General features: G+C 38.2%; 1 protein-coding gene across 1 annotated transcript in view; it reads left to right on the plus strand.

Annotated features, from left to right (window-relative positions):
• The first annotated feature begins 354 nt into the window (after positions 1 to 354).
• LOC129775514 (cilia- and flagella-associated protein 251-like) overlaps positions 355 to 24,308 on the plus strand; it is a 62,150-nt gene continuing 38,196 nt past the window's right edge. Inside the window, exon 1 of the mRNA XM_055780348.1 lies at positions 355 to 425. The gene's annotated coding sequence lies outside the window, so the exon portion shown is untranslated. The remainder of the gene's footprint in view (positions 426 to 24,308) is intronic.

A 24,308-nucleotide genomic window follows, 5' to 3' on the forward strand; every position in this document is an offset into this window, starting at 1 on the left:
AATATTAAAATCTAAAATTATAGTGCAGCCTGATCTAATCGACAAAAACAACGTGCCAACGGTCGCTAATAACCCGAACGCTGCGTGCAGCGCGCGAACGCAGTCACTCGTCCGGTTGTTTTTGAACTTGAACTTAGCGATCCAAGTTTAAGTTTGAGTTCGTTGGCGCTCCAAAGCACGTTTATTCACAACGGCAGTGAGCGCTTCCTGCATATTCATCGTTCTCCAGCGCACGAAACTTGATGTTGAGGGGTGATGATCGCCATCGTCGTTGCCATCGCAAAACGAGCGGCACTCTCGTCGAATATCCGCTCGTTATAGCGTTTTAGTAGTGCGCGCGCGCGTATGGAATGAAATAAGTATCTCTCCAGTGTAAAACCGGCCCAGCCATCCAGCGACGGAGTCAACGATCGTTCATTTTCCGTGTACGTAACCTCGAACTTATAAAAGATGGCTGCTGACATTTGCTTCGTGCTATAAGACGGGTCCCGCCGCCGCTCTGTAGTTGTTATAAAACCACACCACATAACCAAACTGAAAAAGGCAACGATCGATCTCGTGGTTGCTCACAGTGCGAGTGCGAGAGTATAGGTGCTCGACTGCTGGACGCTACGATCGTGCGATCGCTGGCTGCGTTCTGATGTTGTTTTGTGTTTGCATCCGCTGCAGAGTTTTGCAGAGGTACGGTTGACCCAAATTCGGCACCCTTTCGTTTTGTACACGAAAACTCGCTTTATTTCCATTTTCATTGCTCTGGCCCACTTTTAGCCACACATTGAGCAGTTCGTGGTTTCTAGTTTCAATGTGAATGCCACAGCCACCTACATTTCCGTTGGCTCTGCTCTCTGTACTGCTCCGACTTTGTGGTGCGCGCGATTAAATATTTCCTGCACTTAGTCACTTTCTCTTCGGTAGCATTTTTTGTCGTTGCCCCTCATCAAATCAATGGAAGCAGATTTTGCATGCAGATTAGAGCCCACGGGCGTTGTGTGGATGGGAATTATAGTTATTAGAACGTAAACTTTTTTTGAGACCGCTTTTGTTTCACATAAAAATAACGGTTGGTTGTATAACATTCATATTAGTTTTATTGTAAATGTCAGGTTGGGAAAAAAGTAATCCATTATTTCCTCGGTAGCTGGCTTTAATGATCAACATCTCGCGTAATATTGATCATACAATTTCAGGCTCGGCTCGTTTAGGGTCGTTGTAAAGGTGACATTCCACACTAAAAAAAACTTTTTCAGTTATGAGTTACAGGGTGTTGACAACGGAAGTCAACAAAGAGAAATTTCGGTGCATTTTACACTTTTTCTCTTATAAAGGTGAAAATGCAAGCTAGACCGTTGAAATTGTGAATGGCGTTAATGGCGCCGATACTGCAATAGTAAAATACGTGCAATTTTTTTTAACTTTGTTTTAGTGCAGTAAACTAAATACAAATCTCTACTGTAAACAAATGGACCGTTTGAAGCCAGCGATTGACTGTAAACATCCAGAATCGGCCAACAGAAAAGGTGTTTTGTTCCATCAAGACAACACAACGCCACATAACTCCGAGAGCTTGATTGGGATACATTCACCATATAGTCCGAACCTGGCGCCTTTTACTCGCATTGCAAAACTTCCAGAGTGATAAGAAATTGGGATCAAGAGAAGATTGTAAAAATCTATTGCTAGAGGTTTTTGCCAATAAAGACCAACTCTTCTATGAGTGAGACATTATGAAGCTACCTTTAGAATGACAACAAATTTTACAACGAAACGGTGCGTATTACAACATATTTTGAATTTCACCCAAAAATAATGGATTACTTTTTCCCCAACCTAATATGTATTTGAGTTATTACAACTTTTCGTTATGATTAGTTATAACAATGGTTTTTTTTGTAATTTTGTGATATAGAACCTCGACTTCTCAGGATTTTTTTAATACTACTGGAAAGCTCAGTACGTTTTTATATAATACTAGCTGACCCGGCAAACTTCGTCCCTCCAAAAAAGGATATGAACACTTTCAAACATTCACGTTTCCTTACTAAGCGAACGTTTGTGGATTCAATCGTAGAACCCTCTACAATTTTATATTACTATAAATTTCCTAGTACTTCTACCAAAACTCGTCATTATGATATAATGATATTTTCAGACACAATTCTCGTTCAAGATTCTTCAATTACTTGCAAACAACATGTTTCTCCGTTACATGGAATATATGGTTGATACAGAAAATGTAATAAAATGAAGACAGCTCAAATTGGACTATTCCTTTCTCGAGTTTCGCCCTTATCAACACATTTGGCGATTCATTTTTATTTGTATAGTTGGAAGTAATTTATTTATTTATTTATTTCGGCTTAACGTCTTTACAACATGGCCTGATTCATATTTTTTTCCTCGGTTCGTGGCTATCTCTCTCCAATTCCGCGGGCACCCCGTGCTCACCATGTCATGCTCCACTTGGTCTAACCACCTTGCTCGTTGTGCTCCTCGTCGTCTCGTATCAGCCGGATTCCCGATGAACACCATTTTTGCAGGATAGTTGTCCGACATTCTTGCAACATGTCCTGCCCAGCGTATCCTTCCAGCTTTGATCACTTTCTGGATACTGGGTTCGCCGGTGAGTCGCGTGAGCTCGTGGTTCATCCTTCGCCTCCATACGCCGTCCTCCTGTACACCGCCGAAGATGGTTCATAACACCCGCCGTTCAAAGACTCCGAGTGCTCGCAGGTCCTCTTCGAGTGTTGTCCACGTCTCCTGCCCGTAGAGGACAACCGGTCTTATGAGAGTTTTGTACAGGGAACATTTCGCACGACTGCTAAGTCTGTTTGACCTTAACTGCTTGTGGAGACCAGTCTTCCGAAAAACACTTACACATGTCCACGCGATGTGAAAATTCCATGTTTTTGTTTGAATTCGAACATGATTCTCGCTAGTGTTGAGTATCTATCCCCAACACGAACAATGATACACAAACATAGACATGTGAAAACAAACACGATGTTTATAATTCAAGAACATCATGTCGATGTCGCAGTATTCATTGCTTTCGTTTCGTTTCTTTTCATACACGGAAAGAAATTATTCATCCCAAAACATTTCTTCGTAGAATACTTTTTCACAGAAATGAACTTGACATTTAGTTCGCATTTCAAAAATTGCACGAACTAAGAGGCTATAAGTTCATGCACCAAAATATATATTTTTATTAAGGCTCATATGGCGTCAGCCTAACGGGGCCGGGAGTTCAATATTTTGACAATGTTTGCTTACAACTATGTTAGTAATATGTAACCGATTACTCGCGGTTGGCTCGAGGTTAGTATTACAAGTGTTCTCATAATTGGAATGTTGCAGTCTTCAGTGCTCTGTACGTGTGCCCGACATGGGATACTTCCTATTGGGATGCAGCTGACCGTTAATCAGCAACGACCCCCTAGTCTGCACCCCATATCTAGCGTGGTGCGTCTTTTTCGACTCGACAACCTTTGGCTCTTGTTGAATCATCAGTGGACTGCACAACCTTCGGCCCGTGTATCTGTAAAGAGTGTGTGTATGTATTGCCGCGACTAAGTAAAAGTTTATAGATCGTTCATGCACATTTTGCAAGCCTGATTAAATAATCCTTGGTTTCGTTCAAAGAAAACATTCTCTGAATAGAAAGAAGCTTTCTGTTTTTTTTTTGCGTGCATGTTGGCAATTAAAGTCTGGGGAGCCGACTGCATAGCGGGCGACGTCGTACAAATGCTGACCAAAAAAATAAATACCCAAAAATTAGTTTTAGATGCAACCGTCAGCGGCACACAGCAGAACCAGCAGAGAAATTTCAGCGGCTAAAACACACCATTAATTTCTCGATGTTATCACAAACTGAATGAAGGAAAAAACTAAAAGCTACACTTACACTGCACTACATATGCTATGTGTGCATGCGATTGCATCATCCTTTCTTCTCCTCTTCTCCGCTCGTTTTATAGCTCGGGTCGCGATCGTCGCGAACAAGCAGTATTGGCCATTTGTATTCAAAGATCCAGCCAAAATTGTTGCTCCCGTGGTCGAGTGGTTAGCGTCACGCCTAACATGTCACTGCTGAATAATTCAATTTTAGTACTTGTTCAAATAGCTAATAATAGCGAATGTTACATGAATATAAATGCGTGCACTAAATAATGATATTAATTGTAAAAAACTCTGATATTAATCGACGTTTATTTTGTTCAGAACAGATAAAGAGGTTTATTTTATTTGCCCAATATTTTAAACGAATCAACCATTGTCATGATAGGAAAGCATTTTTTCCACGTCAACATACCAACACACCACGCATTGAATGGTGGTGGTGTGGTGTCCGATTCGCTTCTTCTACTCTACGCACTGCCGGTGCTTGGGGTGAAAATGCAAGAGAAACTGTACACCATGTTCGAAAATCATGTGAATCATTGGGATTAAACATCGTATGTCCAAACATACCACGAATACAAACATGTCACATTTTCTAACATAAGTACGAAAAAATCATGTTTGTACTCAAACACAAAACTGTGAACAGCGTGGACATGTTTATTCCGGACACAGTGTTTTTTTGTGAAACATGAAAAACTGGTGGAGACTATAGTAGGCACGACTCCCATTGATGATGCGTCTCCGGATCTCGCGGCTGGTATCAGACGTTACCATTGAGCCAGGGTAGACAAATTGGTCCACTACCTCGAACTCATCGCCGTCGATTATTACACTACTACCTGATCGGGTCCTGTCGTGCTCGGATCCGAAAGCCAGCATGTATTTGGCTTTAGACGCATTGATTTTCAGTCCAATTCTCTCTGCTTCGTGCTTAAGTCTGGTGTAATGTTCAGCTACCGTCTCAAATGTTCTGCCGACAATGTCTACGTCATCAGCGAAGCAGATGAATTGACTGGTCTATTGAAAATCGTACCACGCAAGTTAAACGCCGCTCGTCTCATAACACCCTCTAGCGCGATGTTGAACAGTAGGCAAGAGAGACCAATACCTTGTCGAAGCCCCCTGTGGGACTCGAATGGATCAGATAATCCACTCTATTGGGCGGCACTGGGAGCAAGTTTGTTGGGTTACGATCTTTCGGCACAAACGGTATCTTTTTCTTCTCAAGATACGCCAGCGTCTTCTTGGCGTAATGGGAAGACGCCTTGTCCGGCCAGAAGACGTACTTCACATCCGCGTGATGCTCGTTCAGGAACGGCAGCAGGATTTTATCGAGGCACTCTTCTCGATAGATTTGTTGGTTGATTGCCAGACCGCTCGGCTTAAACCAAGGCTTTGAAATGCCCCGGTCGAAAATGGCGATGTACAACATAACCTTTTTTTCAAACTTGTGCTTGAACTTGTGTTTCACTTCAGGCGGTGTGGATGACTTGTCGCTGGAATAGTAATTATCATTTCCTGGAATATGCGTTTTGGACAGCGGAAAATAGCTTTCGTCGTCCAAAACGAAAGACGTCCCGCGGTATTTTTTGGTCATCCACCGACACTGTGATTTAACCGTCTCAATCTGCTCATCCGTGTACTCCGGCGACCTCGTCTTCTTCCTGCAGACTATTCCTACCATCTTGAGGGTCCGATGGATCAATACGTGGGACCAGTCATATTTCCGACCGGCGTCACGCAGGCTGGTTGCTTGCTTATTGTCAAACAGCTTCTTTAACGATGTCTTCCTCTGCTTCGTCATTATCGTCACCGGACGACCACTTCCGACCTTCCGCTACCGTACTGACAGGTACATTTTCTTCCTTAAAATGTGCCACCGTGAACTTTTTTCCATGCTGGAAATGCGTTTCGTATAACCGTACAATGCGTTCGCGGAGCACGTACTGTTTCGACGCCATCTTTGCTTTGACTAAATTCAAACTAGCAAAACCAAACACGCCTTCTGTTTCTAGGGAGCCCAAAGAGCAATTTTCTTGGAGAAAGAAAATATTACGCTCTTTATTTGAGTTACTGAAAGGTATTGAAAAAAATCTCATTTTTTATTTAACACCCGTTAATCATTCTCGAGTTATGCAAATATTTGTGTTTTGTTTGTATGGCAGACCATTCCTCGCAGACCATTTGTATCGGGCAAAAACCCTTGGATTTTTTATAATGTCATTTTCTTTTATTTTTGACCCGTATGTAACTACCGTAAAAAAACTTTGGTAAAATTCGACAGGTGGCAGGAAACGGTAGCATGAACACAACAAGCACTTTGATTTTCAAAAAATGTGAGTTTTCCGATCGTGGTTTTAAGTTTTTTCCCGCTGATTAAACAAACTTTTCGTGTATTGTGTGTAAAGTTCTGTTCGTCTACAGAAGAGGAACAATTTGATGCAGCGAAAATGTAAGTTTGATAACAATAAATGAAATTAATTGCATTTTAATTTTTGCATGTTGCGTGGGATGACATGGACACGTTTCTGTGGGGTGAATTGGTTCTACAGGTTTGAGGCTTTTCTTTGATCTGATTGATTCCAGATGTCACGGAATTACAAAAAGAGGATGGGCAGACAACTTTGGAAGAAGGAGGAGCTTGAAAAAGCAACTCAGGCCATCAAGAACGAATTTTTTTTTTTACCAACAAGTGTTTGAAAATGCTCGAACAACAGTGGAAAGATTCATGCAGAATTAGAGATGGTGTCAATCCAATTTTTTTGGTCTGGGGTCTGGCCAAGACACCTGATATCAATCCCAAAATACTGTTATTGATTGTAACATTATCCCAAAATACTTTACATAAACATAAGTATGTTTTTTTTCGATGAAACACAAACTGGACCAAATCACCCCGCATCAAATTTTAATGTCTAAAAATCATCTCTTTTGTTTTATGATATATTTGGTAGTTTGAAGCTTGATATAATGATTAAATATTATTGATTGAGAGAAAACAAGTGTAGCTCAGTATACAATGTGACATTTTTATATATGGTCTAAATACCATATTTGTTTGGAAATATTAGGCGATTTGCTTAGGTGGTCCAAATTGCCCCCTTTTCCCCTACATCCAGGTTTTTTTTTCGCAGGAGTTACGTACCTCGTAAGAAACGCGTTGTTGCGGCCCAGACGGAGAATACACAAAAGAAACAGAAAATCCATTCATACAAAACACTTTATTCACAAATCAAAATATTATTACAAAATCACTAGAGCACTCAAAACACTACACATAATCAACAGCAACCGCAGCAGCAACGCATATCCTGGATCCACACCTGAAAAATGGATCAAAAAGTGCATTGTATACAAAATAATACTTTACGCGACTTACCTTTTTCACCAGACACAAAACCTTTTACAACATTATTTGTTTCACCACACATAATACACAAAAAAAACAACATGACAAAACAACGTATAAACAATCATAAACAATAACCAGCGTATTGTCAAAAGACAGGAACGCATGGAAACGGACCCGCTATGCAATGAGGAATTGTTTATAGCGAATATTCCAGACGCAACCCAAACAACAAATACGCCATTCAGAGAACTATGGAACCAATGATATAAATAGGGCATGAAATGTTAAGAACAGAGTTCAGTTGCAATAAACTTTCCTATCAGTATAGGTCAAGCTTTTGACTATATTGGATCTCATCTTTTCATTTTATCATCGGGTAGCCAGTCTACTCTCATCTCTACTCTACTCATCATACTGGAACTCTGCTCAGATACCTCTCTGAGCGGAGACATTTTTTGGCGCTGTAGACAGGATCTCTACTCTTCATCACTACGGAACTCTGCTCAGAAACTATCTGGGCGGAGACACGCGTAGTTGCGTAAAAAGACCAGATCTCCTCAAATTCACGTAAGAGTCGTGACTACTACTACTACTTTTTGTCATAACCACTATGTTCCATCACAAGCACTAATTACTGTGATATGCTCTTTGAAATTGCTAATATTTTATTAGTTTTAATAATCCGCGTAAAAAACCACGTTAATTGGAAAATTTACTTTAAAAAACCGTGTCAATTGGAAAATCCGCGTGATTTCAAGTTTAGTCTCATTGTAAATGTGACATTCCACACTAAAAAAATCTTTTGCCATTTTTTGTTTGTTCCATTCAGTAGTGAGTTACAGGGTGTTAACAATGGAAGATAACATAGAGAAAATTAAATACATTTTACACTTTTTCGTTTAAAAATGCGAAAATGCAATCTAGGTCGCTGAAAGTGTGAATGGTGTTAATGGAGCCAATACTACAATAGGAAAATACGTACAATTTAATTTATTTCTTAAAATTCTTAAATTTTATAACATTTTTTTAAAAAAAAATTTTAGTGCAATACACTGAATTCAGATCTTTAATGTCAACAAATGGACAGTTTGAAGCTGGCGATTGACCATAAACGTCCAGAATTGGCCAACAGAAGAGGTGCTGTGTTCCATCAGGACAGTGAAAAGCTACACAAATCCAAGAGCTCGATAGGGATGTTTTGATGCATCCATCATATAGTTCGAAACTGGCACCAAGCGATTACCATCCTTTTTCGCATTGCAAAATTCCCAGAGTGATAAAAAATTGGGATCAAGAGAAGATTGTAAAAATCTATCGCTAGAGTTTTTCGTCAAAAAGGACCAAGTTATCTATGATACAGGCATTATGGAGCTACCTTTAGAGTGGCAATGCAAATTTTACAAGAAAACGGTGCATATTTGACCCAAATCGTACAATCCAAAGCATACTAAAAATAGTTTTGAATTTCACCCAAAAATAATGGGGTACTTTTTCCCCAACCTAATATATAATCGAGTTCTTCAATTATATAGAATAGAAAAAAAGTGTTATATACGATGAATTTCATGCCAACTCGGCTTAGAAGTTGACAGCACCATCTCAGATATCAGTGAAACGTTTTGGGCATAAATACATTGATCGTTCAACCAACTTTGCATGCTTGAAATCTTCAAAAAAAAATTAGAGTACTTTTTGCAAAAGTCCAACTTTTTTCTCAATTTTAACCAAAATATTTAACTCAAAAACTATGATCCCTACAAAATTTGAATGAATGGTTAAAATATGGGATTTTTGTTCAATTTTCCTAAAGAAATACCAAACAATTATTTTTTAAAATCTACGCAAAAAAATATTTTAGAAAATAGAATTTCGTTTATCTCAAACAATTTTTTTTTCTAATTCTCAAAAAAAATATGAATAGCCATTACAATTCCCCATAAGTCATCCACACATCGGAGGGTAGGCACTTTTACAGGGAAAGGGAAAGTTTTTCTAACAACAACTCTTTCAATTTTTTGTTGAAAAAATTACAACTTATCCTAATTTTGTTTAAAGTTAAGACAGCGATATAGATTATTCGATAAAGTTTTAGATCCTATTAAAATATGTGCTTTTGTCGAAGACATCAATTTTCTATCTTTTATAGTTTCTGGAATATATGGCAATTCTGTATGGAAACTACCAAACTACTGAAAAAATAATGATTTACTCGTAACATAACCTAATGAATATCTACTTCAATACGTTACACGATCTTTATATTCTGGAGAAACTTGAATGTAGCCCAACAAACATATTTGTGTTTCTAAAAGAAACTTGATCTATTCAAAACTAAATATTGCAGAAATGCCGAATTTCGAACCCGTTATAGCCCACTGTTTCCAGCGAAAAATATATTGCAAAATCTGCATCAACCAATCTCAGTACTTTTACATAAACACGAAATAGTAATAACAGTAGCAAGATGCACTGGATATTAACCAACGCTGGCCGTACGATACCACTATTATGTTATCTGTTGAATAACTGGGTAGCAATTAGCAAACCCCATCTCAACAAAATGTTCCACATCGGAACGCCTCGAAATAACAAAACAATTTCCCCGCAATTTATTACCATCCATCATTGTACTACTCATCGGCACCGTACTGTTCAACGAACAGAAGCAAAAAAAAAAACAACTAACAAACAAAAATTGCAAAAATCATTGAGAGAAAGGTCTACTTTTACCTCAATGTTAAGGTGATGGTTACGTGTACCACACCAAGCGATGCAGCAGCAGCGAAAACAGACAGCCGAAGAGAGCCGCGAAACCACAATATGTGTAAGCACCGAAAAAAAAATGAAAACAGAAACATGGGAAACCTCCAAACCAGTAGCAAAGTCAAATCGCCGGCGCGCATTGTGCTAAGGTTACGGCCACGATCACGACACTATGCCGGCTGGGTAGCCGCTACAAAATGGAAAACAAAACTAGTTTTGGCCTTTCTTTTCAATGTGCACTCCGCGCAATGGTTGCGCTAATCGCAAGAAGCCATTAAGTAACACTCAAGCCTTTTTTGTATCATAAAACAGCGTATTTGAATAATAAATATAATCATATTTTTTACACCTCTAAGTTTTATGTTCAGAATCGACTATAACTAGGCTGACCAAATAGTGAAAACGGGGCACATGTACGTATAGTAAGTAATGCAGCAAGCTTCACAAATTTCTAATATTCTAGAAATTTGGTTTCCATTTCTGAAAATATTTAGGCACAACTATTTGCAAATGGTTCGGATTATTTGTTCCACCTTTTTATGTCATTAATTATAACTCCTGTAATCTTAATGTAATACTGTTATGTTTCTCCTAGACTGGTCTTCCATTTTTAATGTACTCCAACGCAGTATCTTAGAAGACTTCACAGTTTTTGGAAATTTAGTCTCCTGTATTTTACTTTAATCAACTAGTTTTGACGTAGGACTATGTTTTTCAGCAAGAGTGCCATTTCACGTTTTTGACGTAGGACTACGTCTTTCATTTCTATATTGGGATGTAAGTTCAAAGTTTCGAAAACGGAAGTGTTACGCCGGAAAACGAGATTTTGAGCGTTACTAGCTCCTAAACAACTGAACGTAAGGTATGATAAACACTTCATTCGGAAGATAAAATGTCTACGCATTATATGCTTGTTTTTTTTGAACCAAATACTTATTTCAATAGCCCTAGAATTGCTTTCAAAACAGGCTATTGAAATCACACCAATCGGTATATAAGCGAGGGCCGCTCGGAAATCCACTCAGTTGTGATTGCGCAACGATTGAGTTACGATCGCTGGAATGGATGGTTTCCCTAACACAGACTTGCCAGGGGAAATCGGCATTGCAAAATAGATGCGAGCTGCGGGTACCTTTTACTCGCTTGCGTTTTTGAAAATTGGGATGTTTCCCTAACACAGATTTCAAAATCATGGAGCCTGAGGAAATCGGCATTGCAAAAAAGATGCAAGCTGCGGATACGTTTGTACTCGTTTTCGTTTCTACAAATCGGAATGTTTCCGCAATACAGATTCCAAAACCAAGAAGTTGAAAAAATCGGCATTGCAGATACGTTCAAGTCGGCATTACTTTTATACCCCCATGCATTTTTACACTCCGGAATTCGTTTTGCTAACACGGTCTACGAAAGCGGGTAAAAATGCAACGTTTTGGCTCGATTATTCAAGATTGCATTGGAAGATATCTCTTCATGTCGCCAGCTCACTGAACTTGTACGCATACCGTTTGATGATTAGGCAAAATGTTGATATCCATTTTCTGCGATAACTACTACCATAATGCATGAATTGACTTAAATTGGGGTTTGTTTGCAATTGAATTCGTAAATAGTTCCATTCATTCACTAGTTTAATCAATAATTTAGTCAATACACACAAAAGATAGCTCTGCGCAGCGGCGATATCGATATATCGATACCCAATGAGGAACATTCGAGTTGGGATTATTGCTAATTGAAGAAATACAATTGATGACTAAACCAACGGCAGTACTACGTCAACCTTGCGGTTATATCATAGGTATAACCCATCCATAGTTTTACGAAACAGTTTTTGACGTCCATAATTTTTTTCTCAATCGGATGTTGATGATTGGCTGTTGTATCCAAGCTATTTCTTCGATGATACTCTTCTGGCTAGCTACGAGAACAAAAAAAATGCTGTTTGCGTTCACAGCTGGGAACAGCTCTATTTCGGTTGCGCATCGCAGTTACATGACATGTGATTCAGAGTGAACAAAGTATATGCTATTGCCTAGTGAAATTCAATAAAAAAAAACTTCAATATAGGTTTTCATGTGGGAGCTTCGCGGAGTACCTAGTGATCCGTGGAGCACTGTTTGAAACCCCCTGGTTCAAATTTAAAAAAAAAATATTGGAAGCATACCCATATTCCCATACATTTGTTCTATGCATTTCTGTGCCTACCTACCCATGCTTTCCATACCGAGGATCGAGTGTAGATATAAGATATATTTTTTATCTGCCACTGCGAACAAAATATGTGTAAATCGCTCGCTCAAAATGCAAATGCAGCTTTCTTTCGTACGGACATTGCACAATGGTCCAGGAAGTGCATTTAAGTAGAAATTAGCATTTAGAGCTCAGCAGTTATTCTCTAGACAAAAACTGTCTTCAACAAAGTTGTTACATATGACAAAGCGCTCATTTTGATGTTATCGAAAATAGGGTTACCAAAATTTTCGATGAATTAAAAAATCTAACTTCCTTATCTTTATAGATAAAGATAAATATGTTCCGACAATGTTTTATCCCCAGTTATTTTAAGCAAATTTGTAGAACAAATTTTTTTTCTATCTCTTGATAAAGTTGCGTTAGGGTCACTATAAAAAAACGTTTTTTATGCTCCAATTTTTATTTTTAAAATTTTAAATGCAAACTGTCTTCAGAACACTTTAAGAGCTTACTAAGACGAATATTTTGCGACGCAGAACTTGTCATCATCTCAATTCTACTTTTCTTGTCTAAACACAAAAAATAACATAGTTTTGGAAATCCAACCCAAATCCCAATTATGTAGAGTGAAGTATGTTCTTTCAAATGCCGTCAACAAACTTTTTTTATGTATGCCCCAAAAAGAATGACAGGCGAATGAAGAGAGCGTGTTTTTTTGGAAATAAATATTTGAGTAGAATTGAGATAGTTCTGCATCGCAAAACATTTGTCTTAATAAGCTCTAAAAGATCTCTGAATACAGTTTGCATTTAAAATTTGAAATATAAAAGTTCTAGTAAAAAACCGTTTTCTTCATGGCGACCCTAACGCAACTTAGAAAATAAAGCCCTTTATCGGTTATTTCAAGGGATAGAAAAAAACCTTGCTGTAAAAAGTTTTCTTTAATAACTGGGGCTATAACATATAACATTTTCGAACTATGTTTACCTCTATCTATAAAGACGAGAAAGTGAGATTTTTTATTTTACCGTAAATTTTGGTCACCCTATTTTCGATAACATCAAATTGAGCCCTTTGTCATATGTAACAACTTTGTCGAAGACAGTTTTTGTCTAGAGAATAACTGTCGAGCTCTAAATGCTAATTTCTACTTAAATGCACTTCCTGGACCATTGTGCAATGTCCGTACGAACGAAAGCTACATTTGCATTTTGAGCGAGCGATTTACACATACTTTGTTCGCAGTGGAAGATAAAAATTATATCTTATATCTACACTCGATCCTCGGTATGGAAAGCATGGGTAGGTAGGCACAGAAATGCCCAGAACAAATGTATGGGAATATGGGTATGCTTCCAATATTTTTCTAAATTTTATATACGTGATATATTTTTTCAGTAAACATTACCTTATTACATTATGCCTCAACTTAATCCGCGCCTTTGTTCATATTTCCTCGTTCGTGAAATCAAAACAAACATTTTTGCGCGCTGACTCGATCGGTCCAAAAACACTGATTGCACGTCAGGTAATCAAATAGGGATAATCAAGTGCTGTGGTTTTAAAAACTAAACCGAAAAATATTTTCTCCGTATAGCTCTGAGCATTTCAACTCACCCCAACCTGGGGTAATTTGAGAAGCAGTGAAAATCGACAATTTTTCAAATTATTCATATTTCGTTCCACAGTATTTTGTACCTAATTTATGAATACACAGACGTGAGACAAGTCAAGTTTGTTAATTTTGCTACTAGGGGTTGTTCAAATATTGTGTAACGCATTTTTTTTTACTATTTTAGACTACCTCGTCTCTACATAACATGTAACAGATGGTCATTTGCATAAACATGTTTAGACTTATTTAGATTTATTTCTAAACAAGTTTCCATAAAGCATTCCCTCCTCTCTTCCTGAGTGCGTTACTTTATTTATGAATATTTGAATGCTCTTATACAGGGTTCTCCAACTTTAAATTCCGAAAGTAAATTGAAATAAAACACACTTAGAATTCGAATTTCGATGAAACTTTTATTTCAAATTAAAGTTTGGTTTATGCCATTATGTGTGAAATACAACATCATTCAAATGTCCACCTAGGGGTTCCTCGCACACCTTGATCCGGAACAGGTAATTTTCGATGACTTTTCGGCACATATGAGGCGGTATCTCGGTCATAACTTCACGAATGTTGTCTTTCAAATGTTCAAGAGTTTGCGGAGAGTTGGCATAGACACGGCCACAAAAAAAGTCTAGCGGGTTCAAATCGCATGATCTGGACGGCCAATTGACATCACCAAAACGCGAAATTATGCGTCCCTCAAATTTCGTTCGCAATATGGCCATGTTCGGTCGTGTTGTGTGGCACGTGGCGCCGTCCTGCTGAAACCACATGTCATCTGTATCCATATCTTCAATTTGTGGCAGAAAAAATCGGTTAACATGCGGCCATAGCGCTCACCATTCACAGTTACCGTCTCGGCGTCCTCATTTTCAAAGAAATACGGCCCGATGACTCCACCAGACCATAATGCGCACCAAACAGTGACTTTTGGCGGATGCAATGGCCTCTCAACAATCACGTGTGGATTTTCTGAGCCCCATATACGAAAATTGTGGGTGTTCACATAGCCACCGAGCTCGAAATGTGCCTCATCGCTGAAGAAAATTTGATGCGAATATTCAGCATTTTGCTGCTGTTGTTCGTTCGCCCAATCGACGTATGCCCGACGCATTCCATGGTCACCACGCTCTAATTTTTGTACCAGTTTGACTTTATATGGATGTAGGTGCAAGTCCAAATGCAAAATTCGCCACAATGATGTGTTTGACAAGCCCAATTGCTGAGCACGCCATGGAATCGAAACATTCGGGTCATCCTCCACACTGGCAGCAACAGCAGCAATATTTCCGACCGAACGCACATTACGATGATGCACAGGTTTTACAATATCCGCTACGGATCCAGTTTGTTCGAATTTACGCACTACATTTGCGATTGTGTGCTCCGTAGGCCGTCCATGACGACCAAAATCCGTCCGTAATGCTCGAAAAACATTTGCCGGGTTTTCATCATTTTCATAGTATAATTTAACAAAATTAACACGTTGTGCGATGCTAAAACGATCCATATTGTAAAATGGCAGACATTCAACTAACGATATGACGCTTTGGTTGACAGCTATGTCAAACGGTTGTCAGCGCAGGGCCGTATACTTTCGGAAGCCCGAAATGGAAAACCCTGTATACTATGGAAACCTATATATATACTAGCTAACCCGGCAAACTTCGTCCCGCCCATTTACTTGATTAATTATCGAGTAATGCAGAAGTTTGTGTTTTATTTGTATGGCAGCCACCCCTAAGAGAGGGGGAGGGGTATCTAACCACCATAGAAACATTCATTGCACCCTAAAGTTTTCATATGCCTAATTTGGTTTAATTTGCTTGATTAATTCTCGGGTAATGCAAAAATTTGTGTTTCATTTGTACGGCAGCCCCCTCTAAGAGAGGGGGAAGGAGTATCTTAACACCATAGAAACATTTATTGCATCCTAAAACCTCCACATGCCAAATTTGGTTTCATTTGCTTGATTAATTCTCGAGTAATGCAGAAATTTGTGTTTCATTTGTATGGCAGCCCCCCCTTTGAGCAGGGGAAGGACTGTCTAACCATCATAGAAACATTTATTGCACCCTAAAACTTTCACATGCCAACTTTGGTTTCGTTTGCTTGGTTAATTTCCGAGTAATGCAGAAATTTGTGTTTCATTTGTATGGCAGCCCCCCCTTAGAGAGGGGGGAGGGGTCTCAAAATATCACGAAAACCTTCCCCGGCCCCAAAAACCCCTACATACCAATTTTCATGTCGATCGGTTCAGTAGTTTCCGAGTCTATAAGAATCAGACAGACAGACAGACATCACTCCATTTTTATATATATATATATATATATATATATATATATATATATATATATATATATATATATATATATATATATATATATATATATATATATATATATATATATATATATATGTATATATATATATATATATATATTATATATTTTATTTTACTTCCTAGTATGTAGTGTCCATTTTGCGTATATCAGACTACTCCCCCACATCTCAAGTGTGCAAACCCCCCTTTTCCAATTGTTTATATATAATTTATTCAATTTATTATTTCAGAAATCAGTTGTAGATAGTTCGAGGAGCAAAGCCGCACATTAAACTCATGATAGTTCGCGTATCAACTTACCCCGCTCTACGGGACAAGTTGAAACAATGCATATGAAAACGAAACATTTTTAAAATTGATATTGTTCGAAACATCCAGTGTGAATCTCTATTTTTCATGGAAAGCCATCTGTCATACCTTATATATGCTGCAAACATATTTCAATTTGATGATTGAGCGATTTTTAAGAAAACCTTTAAGTTTGTTGAAATTCAAAAATCGTTGGAATTCAAAAAATCGTTTCAACTTGCCCCGTTGTACCTTACACAATTTGTGGCAATTTGTTTTTTCGTGCACATTCACATTCGTGCCATTTTTTTAATCCCATTTGTTTTATTTTAGGCTCGTTAGCATTTTAGCTGTAACAGAGCCGATTTCTTATCGTGTTGTGACATGTTTATCGTATCTATGATAAGCAAATTACACAGTAGCCATTTTGACGTAAGAGTTAGTTAGACCACCGGATAGCGGAGACAGTTGATTAATCATTGTTGGGTTATTAATAGAACAGCAGCCCGATGTTTCTTGCAGAGCAGAGCAGTTGTATGGATGAATCGATCTTATTTCGACCGTGGATCGATCCCCATCGCTGATGATTGTTGCGTGGACGTAGTTATTCTGTAACAACACAAAGATGGTCAATGCGGGCCCTGAGTTTTGAACTCACGATCGATCGCTTACTACGCGCAACCAATGTGGCTACGGAGACCCCCCATTTGTGCCATTGTTGGTCAAAATTTGTTCACAATAGTCGATATGATACTGGTACATTATCGTGGTGCCAAATCCAAGTGTTATCCTGCCACAAATCTGGCCGTTTGCGACGATTTTTCTCTCTCAAACGCCTCATAACACCAAGGTAAAACTCTTTATTGACCATTTGGCCATCGGAAAGGATCCAATCAACAAAAATCCAATCCATATCAAAAACATGTTCTTGATGACGCTGTAACCAAACTAAGTAACAGATCGCGCTTCAAATTGACATTAAGACCACTGACAGTGTTACCAACTTAAAAAAATTGAAAATGTACAGCGGGAAGATTTGAAATTACAAATTCCCGGTATATATTTGACAGAATGTATGATGATGTACAATGCTTGGCTAAAATTGTGCCTCGCCAATACGTCTGGTGCTCAATATTGACGGCAGAAAAGCGCCCAGAAAAGCGCAGAATAAATGTATGGCAAAATAGGGATGCCTCCACTAAACTACCGAAAAAAATTGTGTATATCAAAATCCGTTTTGATTAGTATTCAAATCAACCAAAACTCGTTCACAGCAAAAAGAGTTATAATTGTTAACATTATTTCATGAAATATTCTTTATTTGGCGTCCTTAAAAGAAGACGTAGTCTTACGTAAAAAGATATGCCATCCTATTAATCTCGAGTGGTCCGCCAATAATCGGTCTTCAGCAATAATTTAGACTTCATTCTATTGTTAATAGAAAAAATTGAAGAATGTTATCGAATGTGAATGTGAAATGTGAAACTAATGTAACTGAGCCTGTAAAAGTGAACGAATGTAAAAACATTCGTCTGACTTTGTGGCTCATCTTTTCTATTGTATTTTTTATATCTATTTTTCCGATTACTTATGTCCCTTATGTCTTCTGTCAGTCTGTTTTGTTATGGTGACGGATGATTATCCCGTAATTGTTATATGAATATGCATTTCTACTTTTTTCTGCAAATCATTCTTTATGTGAATTTGCTACTTCCGTTCAATCACCATTTTCAACTACGAATTGTAGGGCCAATCGTCAAATCCAAAACAAGACACATCAGTCATCATATAACACTATTAGGCAACATTACTCAACAGTAGATAAGCCACTTATGCGACTTTCCGCACTGCTTAAGAGAGTGCGCCACATACCGAAGCGGTACGGACCAATGAAAAAAAAGCATGCAGCAGCGAACAGAGGCGCCGGGTATGCTGGTCCAGAGTGTGGCAGTGGGTCGCGAGTAGGTAGCGGCGAAATGGGTTAGTGTTGCTGAGTTGCGTGCTTTTTTTTGTTTCTTTCATTTGCCAGTAGAGATACCTATTCTTCAGCCAGCAAATTGTTCCACTTTCCAATCAGCTAAAGTGAAATGCAAGCAGCTCTCCTCCGGTGCAGCGAAGATACCTCTCTATTGCCGGGGCGGTTCGCAACGGAGAAGGTTTGAATTTATTTATTTTCTGTGAGGTTTGTTGGAATCGAATCAACTTTCTCGCCAACGATGGTTGCATTTTCCTCAACTTTCCTCGGTAGCCCAGCAGTAAATTTTCCTTTTGGCTTTCACCGTCAGTAACGTAATGATGATGCTGTCATACATTCGTTGGGATATTTCGAATGCATCTGTTCAAATTTAGCAAACTACACTACAATAGTCGCCATTTTTTATCCATGCATTTGATTTAAACCTATGTAGTCTAGTAGTTATATTATCCTTGTTTTATTGTTTTGTATATTTCGTAACATTGCAGGTTTTCAAATTTACTTATCCCGAACAGATGAACCTAAGTTCGTGATTCGATTGGCGAACATGGTCATCATTTACGTTTTTGATACGCTCAATGCAAGGCAAGGTTGCTCTAACAACTCAGTTGTAGAATTGAATGAACACGTTGCCAGGGGTTATTACCTCAAAGATAGAATAAAACTTTCAAATTTCTGCCGTCGAGAACAATGTGTACTTGATTTCATCCATGTTTACCAAGTTTAACATGGAAACAAAGTAGCCAGATTTAGTTGGTGTGCCTTTAAATGGTGGCTCGAATTAGAATGTAAATTGGAAGCCATCTTCCTTACTCACAATAAGGTGGGATTTATTAACAGCACCATTACACCAATTTATCTGCACATGCAAATGCACGTGTAACGGGAATTAAGTTACTTCATAAACTAAACTGATTGTTTTGTCCACCCGCGACGAGTTCGACAGTCATCACGTTTGCCAGCAATGTGTACCGTTGTTGCATGTGAAGTTATACAAGCGTCGGTACTTAAAACAGCTATAGGTAGAACACAGTGGAATCATAGTGACAGAGCAACGTGAACTTCCAACGGTCACGCGTCACGAGCAATTTCCCGTGACGTTTCTTTAACTTCAGCTATTATTCTGAAAACTGAAACTGGATTAGACAGACACCATTTCAAGAATCAATAATAAATGTTTAATGCTAGAAAATATTTATGTATTGTCCAATAATGCACTCACTTAAATACTCAAATGGTTTATTTCAAAAATCGAACACTACATTGTGACATATTTCTCATTTCCATTCATTGGAAATAGAGAGATTCTTTATTTGTAACTAGAAATTCAATAGTTATCATCATCTACTGTTGCAGCATTACTGAAGAAAACTCATCAGTGAAACAGTTCAATGGAACTTCACGTTGCTCTATTTCTAGCTCTGATGTCATTATATCAGTACAGCCGCTTGTGTAACTCCGCACAGCACAACGACACACATTGTCGGTAAACGTGATGACTGGCAACCTCAATGAGTGAAGGAAAGGAAGATTTCCTTCTGGGGACTGCTCACTGAACTGTCGACGAACATTGAACATGTCGCCAGAATGGTACTCATTTTTTTGAAATTTTTTTTTATTGGTTGTATGGAACTGAACTTTGCTTTCCATTTTACTCCCTTCATGGTATTCATCCATTTTCCGGCACATTGTTTCTGAAAAACAATTGCCTCAAAAATGGAATTTATCTGACAAATGACAGTGAAGGCTGTATGGAATGATCAATACAATAATGTCCTGTTTATTTTATTTTTGATTCCGTTCGGTTCGTTCATTCCGCTATAAAAATAAAGTCAATTAGAATCCTGATTCATCAAATGAACTCTATTACGAATGCGAAGTACAGTAGAACCCCAATCATTCGCGACAGCGAGTTCCATAGTAAATATAAAGGCCTTCCTGGGATTTGTCAGTGAGAGGTAAGCTTATGCTCTTTTGTTTCGGTCATGGCTTCCACATTATCTGACCACTGGTGTACACCACTTTTTGGATTAGTTAAACGATTGATGGATAGTTAAACGATGTTTTGTATTGATAAAAAATAGTTTTCATGCTGAAATATTTTCTTTTTCGTATTTGCACCTCCTTTATTGTGTTTTCCGCGATTTCATTATTCGTGGTGACCTTGCCAGACTATTCCGCGGATAATCGGGATTCCACTGTATTTCGAAGAATGTATATCTAGAACAAATATTCGAATCAGTGTTGCCACACGTGCAGATTTATCTGAGATGGTACAGATTTTTTCGTTACTTTTGGTACAGATTCTGTACGGTCAAAAATACAGATTGGTGCTGTTGATCATAAAAGCATTTACAATGCAATGATTGATCAGTTTCATAAGGGCGGAATTCCTTACAAGGATCGTCTGAATTTCGCGTCGGACGGTGCGACGTATGTTTTGCCCCAGATAAACAGATTGAATCGTTTCCTTAAAAGGATCGTCTGAAAGGATTCGCGTCGAACGGTGCGACATATGTTTTGCCCCAGATAAACAGATTGAATCGTTTGTACCAGGCCAAAAAAACCTACATGAAGAGCTGAAAGGTTTTTATTTGATCATTCTCACTAATATCTGCGTGGAATCTAACGTTGTTTCAATGTCAAATGCTTTCAAATATGAATATCATTTGAAAAGCGACAACAATTTTTAGGTTGGAATAGCAGCAGAAGAAATTATCAGAACAATGGACATCGAAAGGCAGATCATTTCAAAGGATATTTTTCGCAGTTTTTTCGTAGACCTGATCAAGCAAATGAAGAAAGATTCGATTTTGATGATTCGACGCTCAAGCCTGCGGTAATGTTAAATCCCAGAAACTTGCCTCACTTCTCGGCAACTGTCGAGCGATTTTTTTCTGAATATAAAAGGAGCAAAAATAAGCTTCGAAATCGGCTCAGCAACAATACGATGATCGCTATTTTTAGATCAAAATATTTGATCAAACATCGTGGCGGCAGCTCGAAAATTTTAATAAATTTTAGTATGCAATCTAGATTCAGAAAAATTATGTATAAGCATCATCAAACACACGAATGACTTGCAAATGTAAATGTGGTATTTGTAGTAATGAAATGAATCTTTTTTACGTGCTAATAAATTAGTTTCTCCTCTACAACGAATATTTTCGATGGTACAAATTTTTGGAAAAAAAAATATAGGAGGTTGTGTTCAAGATACGACCGCATTGTTGACGTCGAACTACGTTGTTATTTTATATAAGTCGCTTGTTTATGACTTCGGTTATTATTCCGTCGCTTGTTTATAACTTCGGACTCTATTCTGGTGGCCTTTTTTGCAATTGACATAGACTCGGCTACCGTCGATTGTATACTTGTTGCACCAGCACCATTATTCCACATTTCATAATTACATCAATATATCTTTGGCACCGCATGGAAACAACAACAATGACAATACTTGCAAGTATCAAATATCATGCTACATGTTATTTAGTATTGCCTCAGTGGAATCGTACCTTTAAGCATCGTTCGTACAACGTAAACCAAGCGCCAAACAAGCGTACGCCAAATCATATATACAGAGCCATACATTGGTGGCTTGAAGCTACTAAGAATACAAACACTTCTCATCATTTCGCAGTATTCTGAATAAAACGCTTCTGTTAATATTATTGGCCTCGGAAAAAGTGGCATTGCTTTCTCATGCTCAAGATAATCGCAGCTGTCATCCTTAGTGGAGAATGTTTTGTTACTAGCAAGTGAAACCAAATCACATACAAAATTGCAGAACAACATTTACTCTCTTGGTGACTAAATAAACGAATAAACTCCTTCTGTTAATCTCAACAACCTCGAAAAGAGTAGCAATACTTCATTATGATCAAGATTAGCGCAAATGCAATCCTAGTTGAAGGCAGTTTTGCGACTGACACTCGAACCCAAGTAACTTATAACATTCCAGTACGACATTCAAGATCCTTGGTGTTCTCCAAATAATTTTTTGGTGCACAGCCTCAACGCCTGCTTCGCCATAGCGTCAGTTCAATACATTGATACAATCTCAAAGGCATCATCGAGGCCTTTATGGTGACGGAAAACAAACAATGTTAACTGTTTTGAATCATAGAGATTTTAAACTTTTTAGTTCATTCTCTCTAGCCTTGAAAAAGGCCCTTGGAAAACTTTACTCTACACCTGCACTACACCTCCACCCTCATTGCCTTGAGAAAGGCACTCGATCCCTCGCTGTCCAGCTAGCCCAGCAACGATGTTGTCCAATCGGTGTCCTCACGAAGAATGATTTGAATGAAAAAATGAAAGTTTGCCTCAGCGAGATCCACTGTTTATACTCTAGGCAAATATATTTCTTTTTATTCTTTTTCTTTTCCTTTGTTCACGGAGACTTTAAATCTTACGGCTTCACCTTGATTGCTCGTCCATAAGTTGCTAGTTATTGACGGGTAGAAATCAAAAAATCAGCAGAACAAATGTATGGGAAAATGGAAACCCTTATAGTATTCATGATTTCTTACCATTTACACACCAGGGGATCGTAATGTACAACATATCAAACAAATTTTAGGGAATTTCCGATTCGTTTGTTATGCAAATCGCCAAGATCCGTTCGCGGTAAAAATAGTTATTAACGCCAACTTTATTTCATAAAAACGTGACTTGTTTTCTGATTTGGCACCCTTAATGAAAGCCGTAGTTCTACATCAAAAAGATTTCAATGTGGCAATATTGATTCCAATGTAAAACCATAAGAAGATCACTACTGTTACATCCCAAATTACACAGCTAGTCTTCCTAAGCTTTTGGTAGACATTTGCTCAATATGTTTCGTAGGGCGGATTTTTTTTTCGATGATAGTCATAATCAGGGCCCTCAGTTGACAATCTTTGTGCCATACAATCATTTGTAATAGTTTCCTCCATCCACACATGCTCTGCTTCAATTAGAAACATCATTATACATCACTCACTCGAATAAATTCGGCTCTTTGACAGCTGAACTGCTAAATGAGCCTAATAAACGGATGGGATAAAAAAAAAATATACATCACTGCTTTTTCAAGTCAAAATAATCCCGATCACAAAAGAATTAAAGAAGACTGATGCTGAATCGCATCTTATACTTGTCAAAACTTGTGGTAAAGATTTCAAGTCCTTCCTAGATCAGATTGTAACTTCCACTTTGAATTCTGATATTTCACATATCAATCGAATCGAAAGTTCTTTAAGATTTATTTAAAATGCCATACATTGCGATTCCCTAACTCGTACTCGATTTGAAATAATAAAAAATGGAAGCATTCCCATTTTTCCATACATTTCTTTTGTCCTTTTGTGTCAATCGTGGTGCACAAATTACGTAACGCTAAAAAATCGGATTTTGGGCCCCTCTTTCTCCCTTACGCAATGCAATTCGTATCTCTATGGCGTCTCGCACACCGGAGCAATAAGCAATTGGCAACTGTCAACATGCAATAAGCAATATTGTCGCCAATGGATTTTTCCATTTGATTTTTGTTGATCTCGCACACCGACGTAATACGATATCGCTGTAGCCTTTGTAGAGCAACACAAAGTGCTGGTTGAAAAGCAACTTATCGGCAATAATTTGACAAGTTTCTTTCATTAAGCAGATTGTTTGCATAATGTCAGGCGTTTTTGTTGTTTTGGTATGCGAAACACAACAAAATATGTTGCCTGTTGCATATTGCGTATTGCAGCTTGCTAGTTGTTTATTGTTCCGGTGTGCGAGCTGCCAAACACACAGTAAGTAGCGCAACATCGAAGAACCCCTCCGTTGCTCATGACTCAAGGCCGCTCAACTGACCATCTTTGTGTGTTATTCTAGCTCCTAC

Source organism: Toxorhynchites rutilus, chromosome 3, assembly GCF_029784135.1.
Source record: "Toxorhynchites rutilus septentrionalis strain SRP chromosome 3, ASM2978413v1, whole genome shotgun sequence".
NCBI classification, from domain to species: domain Eukaryota; kingdom Metazoa; phylum Arthropoda; class Insecta; order Diptera; family Culicidae; genus Toxorhynchites; species Toxorhynchites rutilus.